Source organism: Cervus canadensis, chromosome 7 (assembly GCF_019320065.1).
Source record: "Cervus canadensis isolate Bull #8, Minnesota chromosome 7, ASM1932006v1, whole genome shotgun sequence".
NCBI classification, from domain to species: Eukaryota; Metazoa; Chordata; class Mammalia; order Artiodactyla; family Cervidae; genus Cervus; species Cervus canadensis.
The window spans coordinates 1,843,126-1,861,423 of record NC_057392.1 but is presented as its reverse complement, the minus strand read 5'-3'; positions in this window follow the sequence as shown (position 1 = coordinate 1,861,423).

Below are 18,298 nucleotides of genomic sequence, written 5' to 3'. Positions count from 1 at the left end.
ATGGAGAGAAAATGTAACTTTCAGTTGTGCTAAAATTTTGTAAAGCTTAATATACAAACAATAAAATGGAAAGGGTAAGTCTAAGCAGGTGGACAGTCACAAAAGGTAAGAGCAACTTAAACTATTAATGACTTCTGAGAGAAGGTTTAAAATGATAAGCTAGTTAATGACTTCTGATTGAAGGTTTAAAATTATTTCAGTTCAGTTCAGTCACTCAGTAGTGTCTGACTCTTTGTGACCCCATGAATTGCAGTATGCCAGGCCTCCCTGTCCATCACCAACTCCCAGAGTCCACCCAAACCCATGTCCATCGAGTTGGTGATGCCATCCAACCATCTCATCCTCTGTCGTCCTCTTCTCCTCCTGCCCTCAATCTTTCCCAGCATCAGGGTCTTTTCAAAGTCGGCTCTCCGCATCAGGTGGCCAAAGTACTGGAGGTTCAGCTTCAACATCAGTCCTTCCAATGAACACCCAGGACTGATCTCCTTTAGGATGGACTGGCTGGATCTCCTTGCAGTCCAAGGGACTCTCAAGAGTCTTCTCCAACACCGCAGTTCAAAAGCATCAATTCTTCGGCACTCAGCTTTCTTTATAGTCCAACACTCACATCCATACATGACCACTGGAAAAACCGTAGCCTTGACTAGATGGACCTTTGTTGGCAAAGTAATGTCTCTGCTTTTTAATATGCTCTCTAGGTTGGTCAAAACTTTCCTTCCAAGGAGTAAGCGTCTTTTAATTTCATGGCTGCAGTCACCATCTGCAGTGATTTTGGAGCCTAGAAAAATATAGTCAGCCACTGTTTCCACTGTCTCCCCATCTATTTCCCATGAAGTGATGGGACTGGATGCCATGATCTTAGTTTTCTGAATGTTGAGCTTTAAGCCAACATTTTCACTCTCCTCATTCACTTTCATCAAGAGGCTTTTTAGTTCCTCTTCACTTTCTGCCATAAGGGTGGTATCATCTGCTTATCTGAGGTTATTGATATTTCTCCCGGCAATCTTGATTCCAGCTTGCACTTCCTCCAGCCTAGTGTTTCTCATGATGTACTCTGCATATAAGTTAAATAAGCAGGGTGACAATATACAGCCTTGAAGTACTCCTTTTCCTATTTGGAACCAGTCTGTTGTTCTAACTGTTGCTTCCTGACCTGTATACAGGTTTCTCAAGAGGCAGGTCAGGCTGTCTGGTATTTCCATCTCTTTCAGAATTTTCCAGTTTATTGTGATCCACATAGTCAAAGACTTTGGCATAGTCAATAAAGTAGAAATAGATGTTTTTCTGGAACTCTCTTGCTTTTTCGATGATCCAGTAGATGTTGGCAATTTGATCTCTGGTTCCTCTGCCTTTTCTAAATCCAGCTTAAACATCTGGAAGTTCTTGGTTCACATATTGCTGAAGCCTGGCTTGGAGAATTTTGAGAATTACTTTACTAGTGTGTGAGATGAGTGCAATTATGCAGTAGTTTGAGCCTTCCTTGGGATTGCCTTTCTTTGGGATTGGAATGAAAACTAACCTTTTCCAGTCCTGTGGCCACTGCTGAGTTTTCCAAATTTGCTGGCATATTGAGTGCAGCACTTTCACAACATCATCTTTCAGGATTTGAAATAGCTGTACTGGAATTCTATCACCTCTGCTAGCTTTGTTCATAGTGATGCTTTCTAAGGCCCACTTGACTTCACATTCCAGGATGTCTGGCTCATGATTATCTGGGTCGTGAAGATCTTTTTTGTACAGTTCTGTGTATTCTTGCCATGTCTTTTTAATATCTTCTGCTTCTGTTAGGTCCATACCATTTCTGTCCTTTATTGAACCCATCTTTGCATGAAATGTTCCCTTTGTATCTCCAGTTTTCTTGAAAAAGATCTCTAGTCTTTCCCATTCTGTTGTTTTCCTCTATTTCTTTGCATTTATCACTGAGGAAGTCTTTCTCATCTCTCCGTGCTATTCTTTGGAACTCTGCATTCGAATGGGAATATCTTTCCCTCTCTCCTTTCCTTTTTGCTTCTCTTCTTTTCACAGCTATTTGTAAGGCCTCCTCAGACAATTATTTTGCTGTTTTGCACTTCTTTTCCGTGGGGATGGTCTTGATCCCTGTCTCCTGTACAATGTCATGAACCTCTGTCTATAGTTCATCAGGCACTCTATCTATCAGATCTAACCCCTTAAATCTATTTCTCACTACCATTGTATAGTCATAAGGGATTTGATTTAGGTCATACCTGAATGGTCTAGTAGTTTTCCCTACTTTCTTCAATTTAAGTCTGAATTTTGCAATAAGGAGTTCATTATCTGAGCCACAGTCAGCTCCCGGTCTTGTTTTTGCTGCCTGTGTAGAGCTTCTCCATCTTTGGCTGCAAAGAATATAATCAGTCTGATTTCAGTTGACCATCTGGTGATGTCCATGTGTAGAGTCTTCTCTTGTGTTGTTGGAAGAGGGTGTTTGCTATGACCACTGTGTTCTCTTGGCAACACTCTATTAGCCTTTGCCCTGCTTCATTCCGTACTCCAAGGCCAAATTTGCCTGTTACTCCAGGTGTTTCTTGACTTCCTACTTTTGCATTCCAGTGAGTACAATAGAGGTATGTAAAACATTTTAAAAATTCTGGAAGGATACACAGCAAATTGATGTCAGTGTTTATAACAGGGGAAAGGACTGAATTGGAACGAGCTGGTAAATAGGGGAATTTTCACTATTAGTATATTGTTTAAATACTTTAATTTTAAAGTGTGTTAATAAATATTGATATTTTATGACTAAAAGCAACATGGATAAATTTAAAAATAGCCAAAAACTGAGTTAAATTTAGAGGAGGGATCATCAGTGGGGTTTAATTGTTATAACCTTGAAGAGAAACAATAAAGTCCCTAATACTTGCAACTAACAATACAAAGAAGACACTGACTTTATAAAAAATGTAATATTCTGTTTAGTCTTGAAAAGAAAGATGTGTATACACCTATTCAAAGAAGAGATTAACTATTAACACACTCACATTTAGTTCCAATCAGTGTTGCATTATTGCTGATTTCAGTTACTGTTACCAGAGTCTTACAGATAGTATTGGGTAAAAGAGGGGTTGCAACATTCAGAATCCCAGACTGAAGTAGATGCAAAGGGAAACTTGAATGCAGTCTCAATATGGAGCATTATGTCATAGGTATAAAATTTTCAATATAAAGTTGAATGTTTTAATATTGACTTGCTTTGCATTTTTTGTCTAGAATCATGCATTTGATGTGCATATAGAACAACTCTTTGAGAGTACAGACTTTCATTTTGAACAAAATTATTTTCCAAAAGCCTGAATATGATAGATAAAATATGACCATTTATAAGTAATATCTAAGCACATACCTGGTGGCTCAGATGGTAAGGAGTCTGCCTGCAATGCGGGAGACCTAGGTTGGATCCTTGGGTTGGGAAGATCCCCTGGAGAAGGAAATGGCAACCTACTCCAGTATCCTTGCCTGGAAAATCTCATGGATGGAGGAGCCTGGCAGGCTACTGTCCATGGGGTCGCAAAGAGTCAGACATGACTGAGAGACTTCACTTTCACTTTCAAGCACATACTATAGAAACATTGAATATATAGCTCTATCTCTGATATATACAGTAAGTATTAAAAATGATGATATATGTAGATATGTGTCTTAACATAAAGTATTTGAGCACTTAACTATTCATCAGTTCAATAAATATTTACAAAGTGTCAGGCACCGGACTATGATTTCATGATACATATTTATAGAGATGATTAAGTCACATATCCTATGCTTTCAAGATGTACAGTTTGATTACAAAGTCAATTATGTATGCAGATGGATTATAGTACAACATGGTATATGCTGACAGTGTATGGTAGAAATATATATTTGGCCTGGTGATATCTGTTTCTGAGACTTCCTTGAGATGGTTTTAAAAGTTTTAAAGAATGAGTAGGGTTAAGAAAAATATATCACAAGCAGAGATTAGTAGGTACAGTGTCTCCTTTCTTTTATATGCTCCCTCAGAGTTTCCTGCTCTTTTCTACTTTTGAGGCTTGATCATACTGTTTCCTCTATGGGAAAGTCTTTGCAACTTCAGTCCCTCAACCCCAGCTTGTCCGTTCCATTCAGTCACTCTGAACCAATTCCCTTGGGAGGTCTTCATGATGACAACACAGAATCACCCCATCTTATTACCTCTTTAAACAGTTTCTCATTAATGTTTTATCTGTGAATACATCACATTCTCTTTGACTGACCATATCGTTGAAAGCAGGGATGATATTTAGTTATCCTCATATCACAGACAAATCCTTTCACAGTTTTTGTACTGAAAAAAAGTATTTACTGGGATACATTTCCCTCATTTAGCATAGAACATAATCAGGTCTATTATATGATAGGCATGTGTGGGAAAAGATATGGCTCTGGAGGGCGAGGGGCTAGTAAGGAGGGAGTCACTAAGGTTGTCTATGGACATAGATTTTAGCAATCAAAGAAAAATGTCACAATTAAAAATAAAGAGTAAGATATTAGTGTCTCTCGTCTCTGAAATATCCAGTGTTCTCTGTATACTAAGTGTTAGGAGGGACAAGATACGAGATGGTCTAAAGACTTTTAGTGGAAAGTTGCTCCTTTACTCCATAGAGTGATGGATACCATGTCAGTGTCTTATCCAAACCCAGTAGCCATTCCATCAAATATGCTTTTCAGAGGTTTTCCTTTGTCATTCCCATTTAATGACATTAAGATTTAAACTGAATAACTTCTACTAGATATCTGAAATGGTTGAAAATATTTGGTTTAGTCATCACTGAGTATGTTTTTTACCTTAATATGGGGTAAAAGAGATTTTCAGCAAATTGTTATTCTTCAACATTAAGACACTTTCTAGTTTTTAGAACTCTCAGATACCTAAAGTTTATAATGTTATGTCTAATTATGGGAAGATATCCAGATACCTCTTGCTAAAAATTTGCAATTGCTGAGGTCCCGTTTTTGGCCTTCCCTTCATGGATCATAGCCTTGTCTTGGCAAAGGGACTTGTGTAACTCAGTGAAAGTATGAGCCTCGCCGTGCAGGCCGTCCGTGATGGACACGTTGTAGTAAAGGCTTCTGACAAGACCTAGTCTCCTGCAGGACGGAATGGTACACTAGAACTCTGTGAACAATATGAAAAGGCAAAAGATACGACACCAGAAAATAAGCCTACCATCCCCCACCCCCAAGGTTGGAAGGTGGCCACTGTACTACTAGGGAAGAGCAGAGGTCAAGTACTAATAGCTCCAGAAAGAATGAAGTGACTGGGCCAAAGCAGAAATGACGCTCGGTCATAGATGTGTCTGGTGGTGAAAGTAAAGTTCAATGCTGTAAGAACAATACTGCATAGTAATCTGGAATGTCAGATCCATGAATCAAGATGAATTAAATGTGGTCAAGCAGGAGATGGCAAGAATGAACATCAACATCTTAGGAATCAGTGAACTAAAATGGATGGGAATGGGTGAATTTAATTCAGATGACCGTTATATCTACTACTGTGGGCAAGAATCCCTTAGAAGAAATGGATTAGCCTTCACAGTCAATAGAAGAGTCAGAAATGCAGTACTTGGGTGCAATCTCAAAAATGACAGAATCATCTTGGTATGTTTCCAAGGCAAACCATTCAGTATCACAATAATTTAAGTCTGTTCTCCAACCACTGATGCTGAAGGAGCTAAGTTTGGCTTGTTCTTGGAAGACCTACAGCACCTTCTAGAACTAACACCAAAAAGAGATGTCTTTTTCATCATAGGGGACTGAAATGCAAAAGTAAGAAATCAAGAGATAAGTGAAAGTCTAAAAGAGAGAGGATATATTCATACTTATGACTGATTCATGTTAAGGTTTGACAGAAAACAGCAAAATTCTATAAAGCAGTTATCGTTTACTAAAAAAATTAAAATAAGAGATACCTGGAGTAACAGTCAAGTTTGGCCTTGGGGTACAAAATGAAGCTGGGCAAAGGCTAACAGAGTTTTGCCAAGAGAACCCACTGGTCATAGTGAATAGCCTGTTCGAACAACACAAGAGACAACTCTACACATGGACATCACCAGATAATCAATGCCAAAATCACATTGATTATGTTCTTTGCAGCCAAAGATAGAAATACTCTATACAGTCAGCAAAAACAAAATGTGGAGCTGACTGTGGCTTATATCATCAGCTCCTTATTACAAAAGTCAGACTTAAATTGAAGAAAGTAGGGAAAAACACTAGGCCAGTCAGATATGACCTAAATCAAATTCCTTATAATTATACAGTAGAGGTGATGAATAGCTTCAAAACATTAGATCTGGTAGACAGAGTGCCTAAGTAACTATGGACAGAAGCTCAGAACATTGTACAGAAGGCAGTGAGCAAAACTATCCCAAAGAAAAAGAAATGCAAGAAGACAAATTGATTGTCTGATGAGGCTTTACTAATAACTGAGGAAAGAAGAGAAGCAAAAAGAAAGGGAGAAGGGGAAGGATATACCCAACTGAATGATGAGTTCCAGGGAATAGCATGGAGAGATAGGAAGGCCTTCTTAAATGAACAATGCCAAGATATAGAGTAAAACAATAGAATGGGAAAGACTAGAGAGAACATTTCATGCAAGGATGGGCATGATAAAGAACAGAACCTGTAAGGACCTAACAGAAACAGAAGAGATTAAGAAGAGGTGGCAAGAATACACAGAAGAACTATACAAAAAAAGCTCTTAATGTCCTGGATAAGCACAATGGAGTGGTTACTCACCTAGAGCCAGACATCATGGAGTGTGAAGTCTAGTGTGCCTTAGGAAACATTACTACAAACAAAGCTGGTAATGGAATCCTAGGTGATGGAATTCCAGTTGAGCTATCTCAAATCATAAAAGGCGATGCTGTGAAATTGCTACATTTAATATGTCAGCAAATTTGGAAGACTTAGCAGTGGCCACAAGACTGGAAGAGATCAGTTTCATTCCAGTCCAAGAGGAGGGCAATTTCAAAGAGTGTTCAAACTACCAGACAGTTGTGCTCATTTCACATGTTATAAAAGTAATGCTCAAAATTCTTCAAGCCAGGCTTTAATAGTACGTGAATCAAAAACTTTCAGATATACAACCTGGATTTCCAAGAGACAAAAATCAGAGATCAAATTGCCAACATCCATTGGATCATAGAGAAAGCAAGGAAATTCCAGAAAAAACATCTACTTCATTGACTATGCTGAAGCCTTTGACTGTATGGATCACAACAAACTGAAAAATTCTTAAAGAGATGGAAATACCACATCACCTACCTGTCTACTGAGATACCTGGAAGCAAGTCAAGAAGCAACAGAACTAGACATGGAACAATCAGCTGGTTCAAAATTAGGAAAGGAGTACATCAAGGTTGTATATTGTCACCCTGCTTATTTAACTTATATGAAGAGTACATCATGCAACATGCCATAATTTATGAATGACAAGCTGGAATCAAGATTGCTGGGCCAAATATCAACAACCTCAGATATGCAGCTGGTACAACTATAATGGCAGAAAGTGAAGGGAAACTAAAGAGCCTCTTGATAAGGGTGAAAGAGGAGAGTGGAAAATCTGGTTTGAAACTAGACATTAAAACACTAAGATCATGGCATCCAGGCCCATCACTTCATGGCAAGTAGACAGGTAAAAAAGTGTAAGCAGCAACAGATTTTATTTTTTTGGGCTCCAAAATCACTGTGAATGGTGATTGCAGCCATGAAATTGAAAGATGCTTGCTCCTTGGAAGGAAAGTCTTGACAAATCTAGACAGCATCTTAAAAAGCAGAAACATCACTTTGCCAACAAAGGTCCATATGGTCAAAGCTATGATTTTTCTAGTAGTCCTGTACAGATGTGACAGTTGGACCATAAAGAAGGCTGAGTGCCAAATAATTGATGCTTTCAAATTGTAGTCCTAAAGAATATTCTTGAGAGTCCCCTGGGCTGTAAGGAGATCAAACCAGTCAATCCTAAAGTAAATCAACCCTAAATAGTCATTGGAAGGACTGATGCTGAAGTTGAAGCTTTGATATTGTGACCACCTGATGTGACAACCCAGCTCATTGAAAAAGAGTTGGGAAAGATTCCAGGCAAAAGGAGAATGGGCTGGCAGAGGATGAGAAAGTTAGATAGCATCACTGACTCAATGAACGTGAATCTGAGCAAACTCCAGGAGATGTTGGAGTACAGGGGAGCCTAGCATGCTGCTGTTAATGGGGCCACAGAGAGTCAGACACAACTTAGTGACTGAAAAAAACAGCGCTTTTGGACACAGCAATTCAATATAATGATGCTTTGAATAGGAAAACACAGTGGTGCTGGGAGAACAGGTCAACCACTTGCAAAAGAATGAACCTAGAACACTTTTTTTTTTTTAAAGATCTAAATGTAAGACCAGAAACTATAAAACTCCTAGAGGAGAACATAGGCAAAACACTCTCCGACATGAATCACAGCAGGATCTTCTATGACCCACCTCCCAGAATATTGGAAATAAAAGCGAAAATAAACAAAATGGGACCTAATGAAACTTAAAAGCTTTTGCACAACAAAGGAAACTATAAGCAAGGTGAAAAGACAGCCCTCAGAATGGGAGAAAATAATAGCAAACGAAGCAACAGACAAAGGATTAATCTCAAAAATATACAAGCAACTCCTGCAGCTCAATTCCAGAAAAATAAATGACCCAATCAAAAAATGGGCCAGAGAACTAAACAGACATTTCTCCAAAGAAGAAATACAGATGGCTACCCAAACACATGAAAAGATGCTCAACATCACTCATTATCAGAGAAATGCAAATCAAAACCTCAATGAGGTACCATTATACGCCAGTCAGGATGGCTGCTATCCAAAAGTCTACCAGCAATAAATGCTGGAGAGGGTGTGGAGAAAAGGGAGCCCTCTTACACTGTTGGTGGGAATGCAAACTAGCACAGCCGCTATGGAAAACAGTGTGGAGATTTCTTAAAAAACTGGAACTAGAACTGCCATATGACCCAGCAATCCCACTCCTGGGCGTACACACCGAGGAAACCAGATCTGAAAGAGACACGTGCACCCCAATGTTCATCGCAGCACTGTTTATAATAGTCAGGATGTGGAAGCAACCTTGATGCCCACCAGCAGACGAATGCTTAAGGAAGCTGTGGTACATATACACCATGGAATATTACTCAGCCATTAAAAAGAATTCATCTGAATCAGTTCTAATGAGATGGATGAAACTGGAGCTCATTATACAGAGTGAAGTACACCAGAAAGATAAAGACCAATACAGTATACTAACGCATATATATGGAATTTAGAAAGATGGTAACGATAACCCTATAGGCAAAACCGAAAAAGAGACACAGATGTACAGAACAGACTTTTGGACTCTGTGGGAGAAGGTGAGGGTGGGATGTTTTGAGAGAACAGCATCAAAACATGTATATTATCAAGGGTGAAACACATCACCAGCCCAGGTTGGATGCATGAGACAAGTGCTCAGGGCTAGTGCACTGGGAAGACCCAGAGGGACTGGGTGGAGAGGGAGGTGGGAGCGGGGATTGGGATGGGGAATACATGCAAATCCATGGCTGATTCATGTCAATGTATGACAAAAACCACTACAATATTGTAAAGTAATTAGCCTCCAACTAATAAAAATAAATGAAAAAAAAGAAAAAAGAAAAAAATGAGCAGGACATCACATACTTATATTAAAATTTGTGTGGTATAATAAAAAGATATCAAATTATTCATTAATCAGGGATAACTTCTTATCAAAATAAAAATCAATGCACAGAAAAATGCTTTCAAAATTTCACAAAGAACTTAGTGTACTTTAAATAAAGTCTATGCTAGAAACAGACTTAAGGAATTTATTCTCACTTTTTAAAAGTTTGGGTAATTCTTCATAAATCTTTTAAACAGCAAAGAAAAAATGCATGGCATTTTGTCTTCAAAGGAAAGTTTGGAAAGTAGGGTTTAAATCAACTTGTTTGAAAGTTGAGCTAAATGAATTCTATTCTGAACTTCAGCTGTGCTGTTGATGAGAAAGAAAAGCTGCTATCTGAAATGAGGTCAAGTTCATAGTTGCCCCAAAGGCAACTGTTCTCTTGTGTTTGAGGGTTTCAGTTCTGCACCTGCAGTGTGATAGTGCCAGAAGTACTGACTCAACTGCCCAGCTGTCGCGTCCGTCAGATGCCTAGGCTCAGCTTGTTATTACAGCACATCTAAAAACTAGCTCAAGACAATGAGAACACATCATATATCCGACCTGGGTTCACATCACTATTTGCCCACCAATGCAATGTTTTTTTAATTTTGACAGCTATAGTACGTAAAAAGATGATTCTGGAACATATAGTTTATATGAAGATAATTCATGATCATCACATGGTTGTACAATGCCCTCTGCTTTTAGCAGCAGGTAGGAGTTCTTCAGAAGGGCATATACTGTTCTTGGCAATTTATTCTTTTGTGAATTCTCAGAAACAAACTTCACAGGTGCTAAGCAATTAAATCACTGTGAAAATGCAATACAGTGTTTTATTACTCAAAGTACTATGAAAGACTGATAGAGATATCAGGGTCCTAGCTGTATCTGAATGTGTCTGCTTTGTGAATATTCACAGGATTTACATGTCAGGGATGAGTGACCAGTAGTGACCCCTGCCGTCCTAAAAGGTACATGCTGCTCTGATCCTGTCCTCTCTTGTGTCAGAGATGTAGCATTATGGTTCATTTCTGATTTTATTGATTACCTTGCTCTCTCTTCTTCACTAATTTTTCTCCCTCTTTCTCTCCAATGATTGGGGGAACCCAAGGAATGGAAACATCCTTCATGATTCTGTAATAACTCCCCACCCTTATTAGGATTTCTTTCCTGATAATGTCATTTAGTAAAACTGTTCAAACTCTTCCATTCCCCATGTCTGTTTGTTTCAAATGACAATTTCCTTGTTTTGTCTTCTCTATAAATTGCAGAAAATGTTTCTTGACATGTGATTATTCAAACATTTGAACTTAGTTAATTGGAAATTCTTCAGCATTGCATTTGTTCCTGGCTTTTCTCATCCCTAGTGATTCCAATCCATGTGATCTCGGGATTTAAGATGCTTCATTTTCCTATGATACATTTTCCAAAAAATGTCTGCTTCCTGAGACATGGGAAATGCCTTCTCTCAGTGTTCGTTCTTTGCTTAGCTCTGGCTGTTCTCTTTGGCTCTGATTTTCGTCTGTACCTCATTAGCTATACTCCTGTAGTAGTCGTGATGGAGTAGAAGAGGGAGAGGAGAGGAAGAAAAACAAGTCTGCTGTGGTGGAAGTGAAGGTGGTGGTATAATGTGAGACTGCACACATCTGCAGCTGAGATAGCAAAACTGTTTTCAGCTTGTACACTGAATAAAAATGTGTTTTCACTGTATGGGATTCTAGCTTTCAGAAGGAGAGTCTGTCCAGTTTGAATACTGCTTGAAAACTGTTTGTTTTTTAAAAAATTTTTTTTCCACTGTGCATAAATTTTGGGGCCTCTGACATTTCCTATTGCAGTATTTTAAAACATAGAATCTTCACCTCCGCTAACAACCAAGAATTTTGCTGTAAGCCAGTTTGTTACCTTCACATGTAAACCACACTACACAAGAAGTTTGTGTAGAATGAACGACAATAAGTTGATAAAAAAAGTGTTTGCCTCTCTTGCTAATACTACAGAAACCCCAATTTTTACTGTGTTTACTGATTCACTCTACTAAAACAAGTACAAACAGAAAGAAATGCTGTGGTTTGTTCTACTCATCAGAGAGAAATCAGAAACTTATTGCTAATGGAGTTTGCTAAATACAAATTGCTGGAGCAAGAGTTAATGACCTACTTTGCCTCCCATTGAGTGTCATATACTGTATTATTTTGCTTTTCGTTTACTAAAAAAAATGTTCAAAGTTGTATATGGGTGATTATTTAGTAGGCCCATCTTAGACAAAAGATTCCAGAATAATCTTTTGGTATTCTGTGCATGCACGCACAGACACACAGACGCGTGCATACACGTATCTTCCTAAGATTTCTGCCAAAATTGAATAAGCAAAGTGCTTTTACATTAAGCACAGTGGATTTAAATCCTCTCTCTTCAATTTCAGTGTGCTTAGTTAACCCTACTGACTTTTTTCTATTGAGAAGAGCTGCCAATACATACCTGAATGAATTGATATAATGTCAATAATCAGGCATATGGAACTCCTTTCTGTATCTGAAAGACTATGAGGGGCTTTCAAAGCTAGAGATCTTAGATTTCTTCATATTCAGAATCTCAAAGAAACATTCATTTTTCTTTAAATTACTTTCAAATATACTCTGATTTATGTAACTACTGAAATATGTAAGACTTTAAGCTTATCGCAGCAGAGTTTTTATTTAATTAACATGCACAAAACTTTGAATAATATGGAAAAAAATATACTTTCTTAGGCAGTTCAGCATGGGAGACACGTGTTGTTAGCTGAGCAGTAATACTTTATTTACCTATGAAGGATACCATGGTCCCTTGTGGGACTGTGGGCCATCTTTCATGGTCTGATTAGGATTCGGGGATTTTTCCATCCTTCTCTGTGTTCTATATTTTGGCACTCTTCTTTGCAGTTGGAACCATCTTCATTGTACAAATATATATTACTTTGAAATTGGTGATGACAGTCTTTTTTGGAAAACATACTAACAGAGATTAACTTTCTGAAATCCATATATACAAGGTCAGGAAGTCTTTATAATTCCTATATAATACATGAACAGAACCAGCACACCCCTCATAAATGACAGTAATCAATGACATCTATATCATTGTGTCAGAACACTCACAGGTTCATGTTCTAAGACACTCAGTTGTGTCTGACTCTGTGCGACCCCATGGACTGTCGTGTGGTAGGCTCCTCTGTCCATGAGATTCCCCTGGCAAGAATACTGAAGTGAGGTGTCCCTTCCTCCTGCAGGGGATCTTCCTGACCCAGAGATTGAACCCACCTCTCTCACATCTCCTGCATTGGCAGGTGAATTCTTTACCACTGAGCCACCTGGGAAGCCCCACTCATAGATTGATCATGGTCTAATGTTGTAGGCAAGCAGAGGTGCCATGTTCCTTACCTCTGATTTATCCTTCCTTATGATGTGAGTGTGGAAAGATGTGCTGTGTTAGAGTCCATAATGTAGTTTTCAAACTAATGTTGATCCGCCACATCATGTTAAAAATGATCAAAGCATGAGTTTAAAAAAAAAGCTGAGATCAACTACTTACTTACTTAGAGGGCATAGATTCTCCAAGTTCACAGAGAAATACTTCTAGTTCCTACGATTCTAGTTTACTAAGCAGTTAAGCCACTGAGTCAGAGATTTTTCAGTGTCTGAACATATTCACATGATGAAAAAAATATCACTTTTCTTTAGATATTTTAAGTTGACTTTAACAATATCAGCAATTTGTAATAGAAGACTTTAAGAAATTTAAATCTGTTTTGTTTGGATGTTAAAATTAAGAAAAGGAAAACTTTCTGGAATTTCTTGTTTTGTATCTCATAGTTACTTGTTTCTCCAAATAAATATTGTTTGTAAATTCCATGATGTCTACTAACTAAATAAAACACTGAAACACTTCAGATCCTTTGTTAAGGAAATTCAGATTAACAAAGGATTAAAAAGTAAAAAAAAAAAAACAAAAAACTAGAATAAGTAATTTAAAGGGATGATTTTATACTAAAAAGAATTCCTGAGAACTGGTTTCTGTGCCCATATTATATCAAAAGGAAATATAGGATTTGAGATGAAGAGTTGAAATGATATATTGATAGCACTTGTAATGGTTACAACTAAACTAAACTCAGATGACTATTGAAAAATTAAGTGACAGTCTTCACACACACACACACCTATACATTTACAACAGGGATTATCTCCCCAGAATTCCTCATATGAATCTTACCATTGTGTAATAGCTGTTTATTTTTATTATTTTGACCTATCCCCAGTTGTTAGACTGGTGCTGATTCACTTACGCTCTTCAGCTATCAGCTAAGGTGGCTTCACTGATTAGTTCAGGGAAGGAGTCATCATCACCTTTGTCTGCCCAATCAGAATAAAGCTCAGCAAAGTCATTAAATGATGTTGGTAGTGGTGAGTAGTATCTCCTTTCTCTTTAAAACCATATTATGAATATGTAGAATTAAAGCTGCCTCAAGTACTTTGCTTCCTTTGAAGCACATATTTTGGAGGAAACTGATAAACAAAAAAGATCAGAATAAATGAAATTGCCAAAAAGTGAATCTGAAGTCTGATCAAAACATCCTTGGAGCTTAGCCTTTAGACTTAGTCCCTTTAAACCAGGTTTAATTTTATTTTCTGTTACTTGCTAGTGAAAGTATCTTAAATTATAAAATGAGTCAAAAGTCATAACACGGTCCCTGATTTATCATATAGATATGTAGCTATCAAACAACTGGGAATTGTTTTCAATTTACTGGGCACTTTCCATCAAGTTTTATACATTCCATCAGGCACTATTAAACCATCTTCAATCGTAAACAGTGTTTCAGTTCCACAACGCTTTAGTTTTAAAGTTATTCTCGATACAGCAGTAGTTTGTGTGCCTGCATGCAAGCTGAGTTGTGTCAGTTGTGTTAAACTCTTTGCAACCCAATGGAATGCCAGGCTCCTCTGTTCATGGGATTCTCCAGACAACAATTCTGGAGTGGATTGCCACGCCCTCTTCCAAGGGACCTTCCCAACCCACGGATTGAACACTTGTCTCTTATGTCTCCTGCACCTGCAGGTGGGTTCTTTATGGCTAGTGCCACCTGGGAAGCCCCACAGCAGTAGTTTAATTTATGTCAAATGATTAAGAGCGTGATATGAGCCACCCCACTGAGAGGAATTTTAAAGAGAGAAACATGAAAAATCCAAACAAAAAGTCATTTTAATTGGGCAAAAGTTAATATTAGTAATAAAGCTACTGTTTCCTAGGTACATACTACATGTCACAGACTTTATACATACTAGATTATGATTAATCCTGTATCAACTCTGTGAGGTCTGCTTTGTTAGCATAATTTTAGAGCTGAACAAACTGAGTCTCAGGGAATTTTGATAATGGGTAAGATTTATTCAGGTAATAAGTGAAATCTTATAAATATCCAAATTCCTGTAGATCCATAAATCATGCATTCTAGTCACTCAAATGCTTCCCTTTCACAAATTTATTTTCACAAAAATTTACTGAAGATCTGGAATATCCAAGTTACTAGATCAGAGAGTGAGAGTAAAACAAGATCATCAAATACATTTCCTGAAATCCAGTTCCATCTATATAGAGGAAAAGAACTGTGTGAGTTAGTTATATATATATGTGTATATATATATATATGCCTTCTGATCAGGTACCATTGATTCTAATTCTGAAATTATGGGCTGTTTCTGGGATAGAGTTTCATTTGAACTCAAACTAAGCAGAAATGAATATTGTTGTAGATAAGGAGATGGAGAGGCCATTGTAGTTTGAAAATCATTTTTGAATTAATGTATGAAAAGCAGTAAAATTCAGATCACATAGAGTGTGGACCCAGAAACAGTCTGGCTTGGTGAGAAATAGGTAGTAAGAGCAGAATCTAGGAAGAAAAAAGTATAACCAGATTTTCTAGGTTCAGAGATTGCATACCTAAGATCCATGGACTATATGCTTAGTCTGTATGGTTGCTTAATGTGACTTGAAAGTGTTTCTAAAATGTTTGAATGATTCCAATCTTGATCTGTGACCTTTAGCTCCCACAGTCTCTACCAAGCAGCTTCACTCATTCTTAGTATACCCTGCCTGGGACCTGACAAGACTCTAGAAGATTCTGAATATTATTGGGAAAAATGGGTATGAGGGACCTGGAAGTGACATGGTCTCAACTGCTTCTACATAAATAACTCAAATAATAACATAGGAGATAAGTAGGGCTACTGAATAAATTAACAGTATTGAGGCTAGTTAAGAGGTGAGTACAATAATATGTGTTCCATTAAAATAATAATAATAATAAAGTCATGATCTAGACCAGTGGCGTCGGGAGTAGAAAATACAAGACTGATTCCAGAGCTTCAGAGTAGACTGAACAGGATGTTCTGTTAGCACATAAGAGAATAAACACAAGTCATCATCATTGAGAGGGCTTATCAAAGAGAAATAGAATACACACATACAAATACCATGAACAGCTTTTGATTTACATGTGAAGATATTTCTGATGGGTAGTGTTAATTCTATCAACGCCTCTTAATTTTGGAAATGAACCTGAATGTGTTAGTTAATACACTGGAGTGCTTGGTGTAACTTAGGACTTAACCACTTTTAACAAAACCAACAGTTTTCATTCCTTGGTCTTGAAAGTTTTACATTTGGGGGAAACTGTCCTTAGCATAAGTTCTTTAATGTGTCTTTTATTTTCACATGTATATGGCAAAATGTACCTGTTTGGTGGAAATTTTCACTCAAGACCTGACTGTGATACAACACAAATGCAGTTAGCTTTAGATTGAGATGTGGTGTGTATGGAACATTTTGAGTAAGAATATGAATTCTGTGTGTCTTTAGCACAATTAGGCACACTAAATATAGAAAATGTCTTTCCCTTTTCCATATCTAGATGTAGAATGGTTTTGACTTGAAAAATATTTTATCCTCATCATATATATGAATGCTTCTGTCAGCTTTTGGTCATAGGAGGTGAAGAGTGAAGATCATGTGGCTGCACAGATTATATGCAAGCTAGTGTATCTTCATTTCTTGCCAGTGTAAAGAGTGGAAAACAACTGCCCTGAACTTGGCACAGTGCTACCTGGAACCCTTTGTTGCTGAGCCACATATGGGCTCACTTGAGAATTAATAATCCAGAATCTTGGAAGCATATGGTCAACTAATCCAATTATTATTTATCCCGAAGGCCATAGACTTGATAGCGCTTTATGTGAGTGGGTTGAGTTTCCCTTGAAAATAATGGAAGTTTCTATTGTCAAATCCTGGGAAAAAGTCAACTGTAGGAGGAAATGAAGTATCTCTTAACAACAACTAGGAAAGCTACTTCTTTCTGGATTTTCAGGGAATCTGTACCTGAGATAAAAATGCATGGAAATATTTTGAAATTTCTGAGAGTCTAAGTATGTTATGTCTGTCACATGAAGGCTGACCAGGCTAGACAGGTTATCATGGCAAATCTTATCCAATTGATTACCCAGTATTTATCTTCTACCATTTTATAGCTTATGATTCCATCTGTTCCTCAATTCTCTGCAATAAAAATCATCTGGCAAATTATCATTTTTTAAAATGTATGTCATTTCAATGCCTCCATCCACACTGGTATTATAGTCTCTCACATTCTTTCCTTATGGTCATCATCCAGAAAGAAGAAACTTTCTAAAACACTAGCCTATTCACGTCACCCTTCTTCCTAAAAGTTTTTGATGAATCCTCATTACTTTGTCACAAAATGATCTTTGAGAGGTTTAGTGACTGAATAAAATGTAATCTTGACAAAGACCCTGCCTCCAGTGTTTTATATACATCTTCCAAAGCAAACCACATGCATATGAAACAGCTTAAGGAGCATTTTTCATGAAAAAAGAAAAGATAATGGGTAAATAATTAAAGAAATATGTATTTAAAATCATGCAATATATAGAATAACATTAGGTAAGACCAGACAGCTAAATTTGGAGTCTCATTGATTCTGTCAGCGCAAAAAAAAGAAAAAGGCAAGATTATCCAATTATTATTACATAGTACTATAGAAGCAGACAAGCTAAAAAGAGTTTGAGAAATGAGGTAATAGATGAATATAATCAGTTGAAATGTAATATAAAAATACAGTGTTTTGTGGTTCTTAGAAGCAATGCTTTAGAAGCTAATTCTTCCAGGAATTATATTAAATGTTAGAAACCACAATTTGCTGGTGTTCTGATGTTACTCACTAACCTCTAATTTCTCTTGTTGTAAGTCTGAATGGAAATATATATATATGTATATATTCTCCAGTATACTGTGGTCAGTTATTTTACCACATAATATAAAAATGTGAATTTGTATTACAGTAAATTTTTGTCACTTAAAAAATCCTGTATTTCAATCTAAACTAGACAAACCATCAGAAAAAGACATATCTACTTCCCTATCACAAAAAATGTATTCTTTCACACAGAGACATCTACATCACATACTTGTGGGCTATACTTGTGCTTTTTTGATTACTTAGGATTCTTTGCTTT